The sequence below is a fragment of the Lycium barbarum genome, chromosome 6, assembly GCF_019175385.1.
Source record: "Lycium barbarum isolate Lr01 chromosome 6, ASM1917538v2, whole genome shotgun sequence".
Classification (NCBI taxonomy): Eukaryota; Viridiplantae; Streptophyta; class Magnoliopsida; order Solanales; family Solanaceae; genus Lycium; species Lycium barbarum.
In genome coordinates this window covers 114,922,540-114,931,035 of record NC_083342.1, presented here as the reverse complement: position 1 = coordinate 114,931,035, position 8,496 = coordinate 114,922,540, and positions in this window count along the sequence as shown.

Here is an 8,496-nt window from a genome sequence, read left to right as displayed (position 1 = left end):
GTATTCGGCGGTCGCGCCTGGAAACGAGGTTCACCGGCGCATCTTTCAGCACTAGTGCTATCCCAGCACCAGTCAGGCCGATCACGATAGCTCCTCAGGACTTGCAGTCACAGAGCCAGTCAGCTCCACCGCTTCAGTCCACTGAGTCAGCAGTAGAGAGGGCCCCCATTCGTACTGCTGCGGAGGAGACACCTCAACAGCAACAACAAGATTAGAGCATTTCAGGTCGGCCCCACCACCATGGGGCGATGGTATGATTTTTTTGATGCATTGGGGACAATACATCCTCTTTTTGCTGGGGGTGGGGTAACCTGATGTACTTTGCAGTATATATATTTGTTAAATTTTATTTAAAGTAATTGTGACTTTCGTGGTTGTTGCATTTTGAACTTATGGCATGAATTTTGAATGAAAAAGGATATTTATGAACTTGAAAATGGATTGTTTTGAAATTGACCCCTCCGAAAGTTTATTGCGTATCTCAGGTTGTAATGAATTGACATGTATGGTTCTTTTTGTGACATCATAGATATTAGAGTGTGTATGAATTGAGTGTTCAAATCCTTATGCCATTGTGAGTGTGAGAACTTCTTGTGTTCATTGTTAGCATATGTGGATCCAGAACTTGCCTGGTAGGTCGTGCTATATTGCTTAGGATAGTTGGTTGTGAAGTGATTATAGGCTTTCTTTCTAAATAGTCACGTCAATCTTAAAAAGCCCAAAACCTGTTCTATATGAATATCACTAGTTCGCACATTGAGCCTTTGATTTTTTTTAATAATTCTTTCTTTCTGTCACGACCCAACCCCGTAGGCCGCGACTGGTGCCCTACTTGGACACCCAGACAGACAAACATATCAATTCGTAACACACTTATCCAAATCGAATCACATACAGATAGCATATACTGGCACAATTGTCACACGTTGCCTTTAATTATATCAAACTGTCTCAAACGCATTTCAACACAACCATATATATATATATATATATATATATATCAAAAAGCCGGCAAGGCTATCAAATGTATCAAAAGCCGACAAGGCTATCAAAAGTATCAAAAGCCGACAAGGCTAATAGATGGCGCAACGGCCCAAAACATATACAAAGTGCACGCCGACAAGGCTGCCATAATGAACAGGGTCATACAAACACATCTGTACAGAAGTAGGCACACACACCCACAAATACGTCTACAGACCTCTAAACAGACCAACAGAAACATATGGCGGGACAGGGCCCCGCCGTACCCCTGAACAAATATATACATATGCATCGAACAAGTATATATACCAAAAAGTAGGCTCCGAAATAAGAGGAGCACTCCAAACAGCAGAAGAGGGTGTCCTAAACTGGTGAATCACCAAACTGTGCGTCTGTACCTGCGGGCATGAAACGCAGCCCCCCGAAGAAAGGGGGTCAGTACGAAATATGTACTGAGTATGCAAAGCAGAGAATACAGAAACAAATCTAAGGCATAAACGAAATAGTAGTACAGAACATAAGTATAAATCCAACATATCAAAATGTTTACTTTCAAAATATAAGTCATGCATAAGGTACAGAAGAATATGGTCGTCCGCCCGTCGATGGTGCCATAACACAGCATAACACCAGAAGGTTTCAAATCTCCGTATCCCCGTCACATATCACAACACAGCATAACGCCATACACAACATAACACCAAATATAAGTGGAACCCGACCCTCTTATCGAGTAGCTCGGTGAACCATAAACACAGCATAACACCAAATATAAGTGGAACCCGACCCTCTTATAGAGTAGCTCGGTGAACCATAAACACAGCATAACTTCGAAGTATATAAAAATACGCACGATAACAGAACCGGCCCGGGAACCGGCGAAAGATATAACAGAACGCACGAGCAGAGTCATGAGTAACCATATGCATAAAATCATTATCATAGACTCAAATATAAGTAAATGACCATACTTGAAATTCGAAATGATAATCATACCAAATTCTTTCAAAAGTCGTCTGAATTACATTAAGGAAAGTCGCGGGACCCACGGATGGGTATTGACCCGAGTCGGGCCCGCCTATGAAAAATATACTCATTATATGCCATATAAACTTCTACAAAAATATTGAAGCAATCCGAGCCTTTCTGTGAAAGATATGGCGTTCACAAATTACGAAATTCTTTAAAGGGAAACCTGTTTATGCAAAGTTCGGAAAGCGATTATTTCAAAGACATAATGGTTCATATTTCATCAAATCATACATAAGAGTGCCAAGGAATATATATAAGGATCATAACGTACTCGGATTTAGAATTTAGAATTTCCTCGAGGCTCGTAATGTAGCCTATTGAAAACTAAGGCATGCCAAAAGAAAGAAGGGTTGCGCTTTACATACCTTTAGCGTTTAGTCGTATTATAACTTGTACTTGCTACCCAATGGTACTTATCCTATATCAAGATATCAAGAGCTATGATTAGTCTACGAGGGAATTCCATATGTATTTTAACGTTAACAATTCCTTTCTAACATTTAGACGACGTTTTGTTCGCATTCAAACCAACCAGTGCTACAAGCTAACATTGCTAATCATTCTTTCATATATCAATCCAAACTTGTTTAACATGACTTAGGGGACTTTGGACAGCTTGCACATCATTCAAATCAGTCCCAAACTCACGGCCAAACAGCACATACCACAATACCATTTTCACTTAAATTTTCCAGTTTTAACTTACAACGACAACAACACGTTTAATAACACTACCTTCACGATTCTTGGAACTGTTTTAGCATCATTTTTATTCTTACAACAGCCCCCAAATCATTTAAATTTCAACTTGAATCATTGCACTTCACTTTCACTATATGTTCATAACAACATTCAACATTCAACATACACTAATTCACTTCTAACCTTAAAACAGTCCACAGTTTTGGACTGCTTGTATACTTCAACATGATTCGTTTCTTTAACACCTCAATTCACATATTCAACATGCATACAATACACCACAATGTCCATAACAACAACAATCAAAACTTGGCGCAAAACAGTCCATAATTTCCCCTAAAACAGTCCCCTTACACGGCTTCAACACCATTCCAACAACTTCATGATTTTCATCCATTTATCCATATTAAAACACATTCAATCCACTTCCAATACATGTACAAGAAGATTAAACATGATTCCATTAAAGCCTACAACACACGGCTCATTTAAATTTTTAAGAAAAATAGTCCAATACCAACTTGCAACATCATAAACCAACTTCTACAATCTTTGTTCATTTACATATGTTGACACACATTCAATTCATCAACAATACATGCAAAATGAAACCAACCATGGCTTCACCAAGCTCACGGCTCAACCCCCTACTTCAACCACAACAACAATCCAACAACAACATGCACGAATTGTACATTCAAATCATCATACAACACAAGAAAAAAAATGATCATTCTTACCTTACAATTTATTCTTCAATCTTGGCCGAATCTTCAACCCTATTGAAATGCTACACCTCCTTGTTTCTTTCCAACAACTACTACACGTTTTTGTGCACTTGATGAGGAGTTGATTTGATGGAGAAACTGATTTTTTTTTTATCAACTTGGAGAAACAAGTTCTGGCCGTGAGCTTCAAGGGCATGGATGACATGTTTATGGTTTCTCCTTCACTTGAAACTTAATGGTGAATGTGTAGAACACTTTAGGGGTTTAATGGTGAGAAGGAAATGGAAGAGCTGGCCGTTTTTTGGTGGTGGAACAGCCATGGAAGCCGTGGCTTCCTCTTTCTAGGGCTTGAGATGAGAGCTTCTCTCTCTTGCTCAATTTGTGGGATTGGGAAATGAATTGTGACATACAACTTTGGTCAACAAAGTTGGACATTTTGCTGCCCAAGGGGGTCTTACACGTCCCCCAACTCAAGCATGGGCAAAAATAAGATTTTTGTTATGTGCTAGTGGACCCCACATGGCTACTAGTGCAAAATTTGTGAATATTTAAGTCTTAATCCCCACTTAATAATCCAACTTGCATCGTCCATATCTCCTTATCCCGATATCATTTTGACGAGCGGTTTGTTGCGTTGCAAACTAGACTCGATGAACTTCATTTTAGGCTTTTGAAACATCTTAAAACTCCTCATATACTAGGAGATATGCCTCCTGCAATATAGGCTAAAATCGGGTCCGAGATTTTACTGAAATTGTTCCGATTCATTTCGTTTAACTTCTTATCCTCTTCCAACCTCATGTAAACTCTTATACATACATATACACACTTATATACATCAATAAAAATCCATATACACGTCTCGAAGGGTTCGGAGAATCACAATAACCTTAAACATAACTAGAGAACTCACAAAGCTTTGACGAAACTCCAATCGCAAAAGTATATTCATATCTTTTGTCCATCCTCTATATCATTACTAATAATCTCAAATACTTTAAAAGGTCACTCGCATTACCTCATATACATACTCATAGCGCGATTTCAAATCCTTTAGGTAACCGTGTCACCTTGGGATACTTAAGGAAACCATATATATAACGATATTCTTACTAACTCGACTAACTTTCCTTGAACCTTCTTAACTCATTCTTTCTTGTTTTAGTACAAGTAGCACGGATTATTATGGAGTGTAACACTTTCTTTCTCTCTTGATTAGCCGTAACAAACCTTTTCTCCGCTTCATGAATTCATTCCATGTTTGCACCCGTTCCCTCCTTGACACTACTAGAGAAAAGAGACAAATCGCCTAAGCTGGGGGTGGTATATGTGTGAAGTAAAGGCCAAGAGCCTAAAGCTGGGGGTGTGTGAGTTGCATAGTCGAGAACTGGATGTGATAGTGGATCAAATTTGAGAAAAGTTTTTTTTAAAAAAGTGTATATATATATATATATATATATATATATATATATAGTTTTATAATAATAATAATAATAATAATAATATTGTCTCATTAAAGGATTGTAAATTCTAGTAAGAGTAAAATCACATCTCAGTCATGAGTTGAAGAATGAATAGATTGAGCATAAGAAGAAAGGTCAAAATCTGTAGTGTCGAAGAGGATGAGTCACTAATTCCCAAATGAGTATCCTACCCATCCCCGAGCTTACATTACAACCCAAGAACAAGTCCTATAGTGATCACAACTGAACCATCCGAAAGTGTAGGCATTAAAATTAAAGGCAAGCATATGGTATCTGCACTTGTAAATCATGAACTTCTTTGAGAGCGCGAGTGCTTTCTATTCTCATCCATCCTTGTCCCGATTCTTATTGTAAAATTGTGTGTGGGACATTCTCTAATCTAAGTGAGGGCATAATGGTGAATACTCGCACGCATAAATGCTTCTAATAATGTGATGTCATCGATTGAAACGTCATGGTCAATTCTAATAAGTTTGTTTTGAAAGAACCCTGTTTGGGAATGAGGAAAGAGGGAGTTGATTTGAAAAATGTACATGCCGGTAGTGATGAGCAAGCACCATTGTAGTCACTTTTACTTTATTTTTAGCACAGCTGTAGTTTTATTTTGTGGTTGTTTTGTCTGGCTTGCTTGAGGACAAACAAAGATCCTAAGTTGGGGGTGTTGATGTGCCGCGGATTTGTGGCACATTCGACGCCTTTTTACTATGAATTTTGGTTGTTTTCAAGTAAGTCTGGTTCTCGTTAATATGTTTTGTTGTGTTTTAGGAAACAATGATCCAAAAGCAAAAAGCAACGAACAAAGGAAAAATTGGCCAGAAATAAAGAATCGACGTTCCGTCGATCAGCCGACGGACCGTCCTTAGACGCGTCGATAAGCTCGATTTTCCAGTGATGACAAAGTTGAAGACGACAAAGGACGGAGGCATCGATGAAGCGTCGAACTGATCGACGCTTCGTCGTTTGTGTCGTCAATCAGGATCTCTCAACAAGAAGAGAGAAAGACGAAATACTTAATGGAGCGTCGAACTGATCGACGACACCGTCGAATGGAACACATTGCTGAAGGTACAAAGGACGGAGAAATTGACGGATCGTCGAACGATCGACGGTCCGTCGATCTTGCTATCGGGGGCAATTTGTCAGTAGCTGCTGTGCGTTTTTTGGAGCCTATTTAAAGAACATTTTAGGTTTTTTTGGGCAGTCAATCTTTATTGTAACCACGTGAACAAAGTTCTATTGGTGGGTGAGCATTGAATACTCCCCTTTTGGAGCTTAGTGAAGACAACAATATCCATTTTCCATCATCTTTATCACACTTTGTAAGCTTTATGTCTCATTTATTGCTTACTACTTTTGAGACCATAATGTGTGAGTAGTTTCTTTAATCAAAGTTGTGGATCCAAATGATGGGTGCTATGTAATGGGTGTCTAACATTGTATATATATATAATGGTTGTGATGTGTTTTATTATTTCTCGTATTCATTGTTCATTAGTGGTTGCAAACACTTGTTCATGCACAAACCCTAGTTTATTTGGAAAGATGAACTAGGGTGTGATTTGAAATAATATAACAAGGACTCGGGGCGCTAACCCTCGTTTAGTGAACTCGCTTAGGGATAAGATGAGTCCTACTTGGCATATTTAATCAATCTTATTTACAACTTTTCTGCATTTGGGAAAATCATGAAAAGAAATACTCTCTAACTATTGGAAAATATTAGAAAGTGCATTAGAGATTAAGTGCATACATAACCCCGACCCATTAGAAATATATCATATTGACACCCATAGCATAACATCTAATCATCGCGGGGACACAACTTTGGTTCTCCAAATCCAAACAAACTCCAAACACTTCAAAATAGCGAATACAAACCAAATCTCTTTTCAAAATATTCGGAATAGGATTAAAGCCTTTAAAGACTAGTATCGTATACAATTAGTACCCTTTTCTTTCCATATTCCCTGTGGGATTCGACCCCAACCTTGTTTGGGTTACTATATTTGACAACGTCCGGTTTACGCCCTTAATAGGTGTAATTTGAGCGTATCAGGGGGCTATATGCAGAATGGGTGGCTCACACCAGCTGGACAGTACACAATCAAGAGTGGGTATGATTGGAGACGAGGGAATTGAGATATATGGCAACACTGGAGGAGTGTTTGGAACAAAGCTAGTGTTCCAAAACACACCTTTATAGCTTGGCTTGCAATGCACAAAAGACTACAAACAAAGGCAAGGCTGAAGAAAATTGGGATCGTTGATGATGAATCGTGCTTATTGTGTGGCAACCAAACAGAAAGTGTGGAGCATTTGTTCTTTAACTGTTATTTCTCACAGGAATATGCCTGAAGCAAATATTGCAATGGTGGAATATTAATGTTGCAAACCAGGAGATGGCTAGATGGTGGACGAGAATTGCAAGAAGAGCACCTGGGAAGGTAAGCAGGGCTTTCCTATGGGCAGGAACTGCAGCACTCATCTATCACATATGGCAAGCAAGAAATGAGGCCCTTTGGAACCAAAAAGTACCAAGGCCTGAAACTGTAAGCAAACAAATACAGATGGAATGTAAGTATAGAATGCTAGATATTTTACAGAGGAGGAAAAAGAGTAAGGATAGACAGTGGATAGAGGAAATACTAAATAGAACGCATGTATAGGAATTAGCATAGAGGGCAAGCAGGAGCAGTAAGCTCAGATGAGAGAAGTTATATTATGCTTGTAGAATGGACAGTTCGGAAAGTATGGAATAAGAAAAGTTGGTTCTTTCGACCAAAAAAAAAAAAAAAAAAAAAGGAGGCAAACTGAATACGCCAAAAATGAGAAAAGTTATTAAAGCGTGATTGTAAAACCAATAGTATAACTGATTTTCTAAAACAAATTGCTTTGTAGAGTTTTATGATGGCAACAAAGTCGGAAAATTAAAAAGAATGAAAATAATAGAAGGATATAAAGCTTGTGAACACTACTAAAAACACAAGATTTTTTAGCGCCAATTCCGTCCAAATTAAAAATAAATAACCTTTAGTAGTTTTTCATTTTATGTAATATTAGTTTGAGATAACTTTAATTGAGAAAATATGATCAGTTAAAATTTTATTTAGTCAACCCAACTCATTTGAGATTGATGCTTATAGTACCTCCAATTTTATCTTCATAACGCAAGCCTTCCTTGCCGTTTATGTATTATGTTTGTTGACATCTAATTTTTGACCTCCCATAATTTATTTTAATTGCTCAAAATACTTGAATATTAAATGGGGTAATAAATATTTTTTTAGAAAAAATCAGGATGATTTTATAAGCTATGCAGATAATAGTTTACTTTTACTGTTTGGTAAAATAATTTCTATAATAAATCATTTGGAAATTACTTTTCAGCAATTAATGAGCATTTTAATAGCTTCAATCAGAAAATAATTATTTATTTGATTGTCCAAATTATCAGAGATTAATCAACAAATATTTACCCCATTTTAATTCAAGGAAATTGATTTGATTGAAATAAAAAATCATTCTTACCCCCAAAGTCTTATTTCTGCATACTCCATTTATACGGG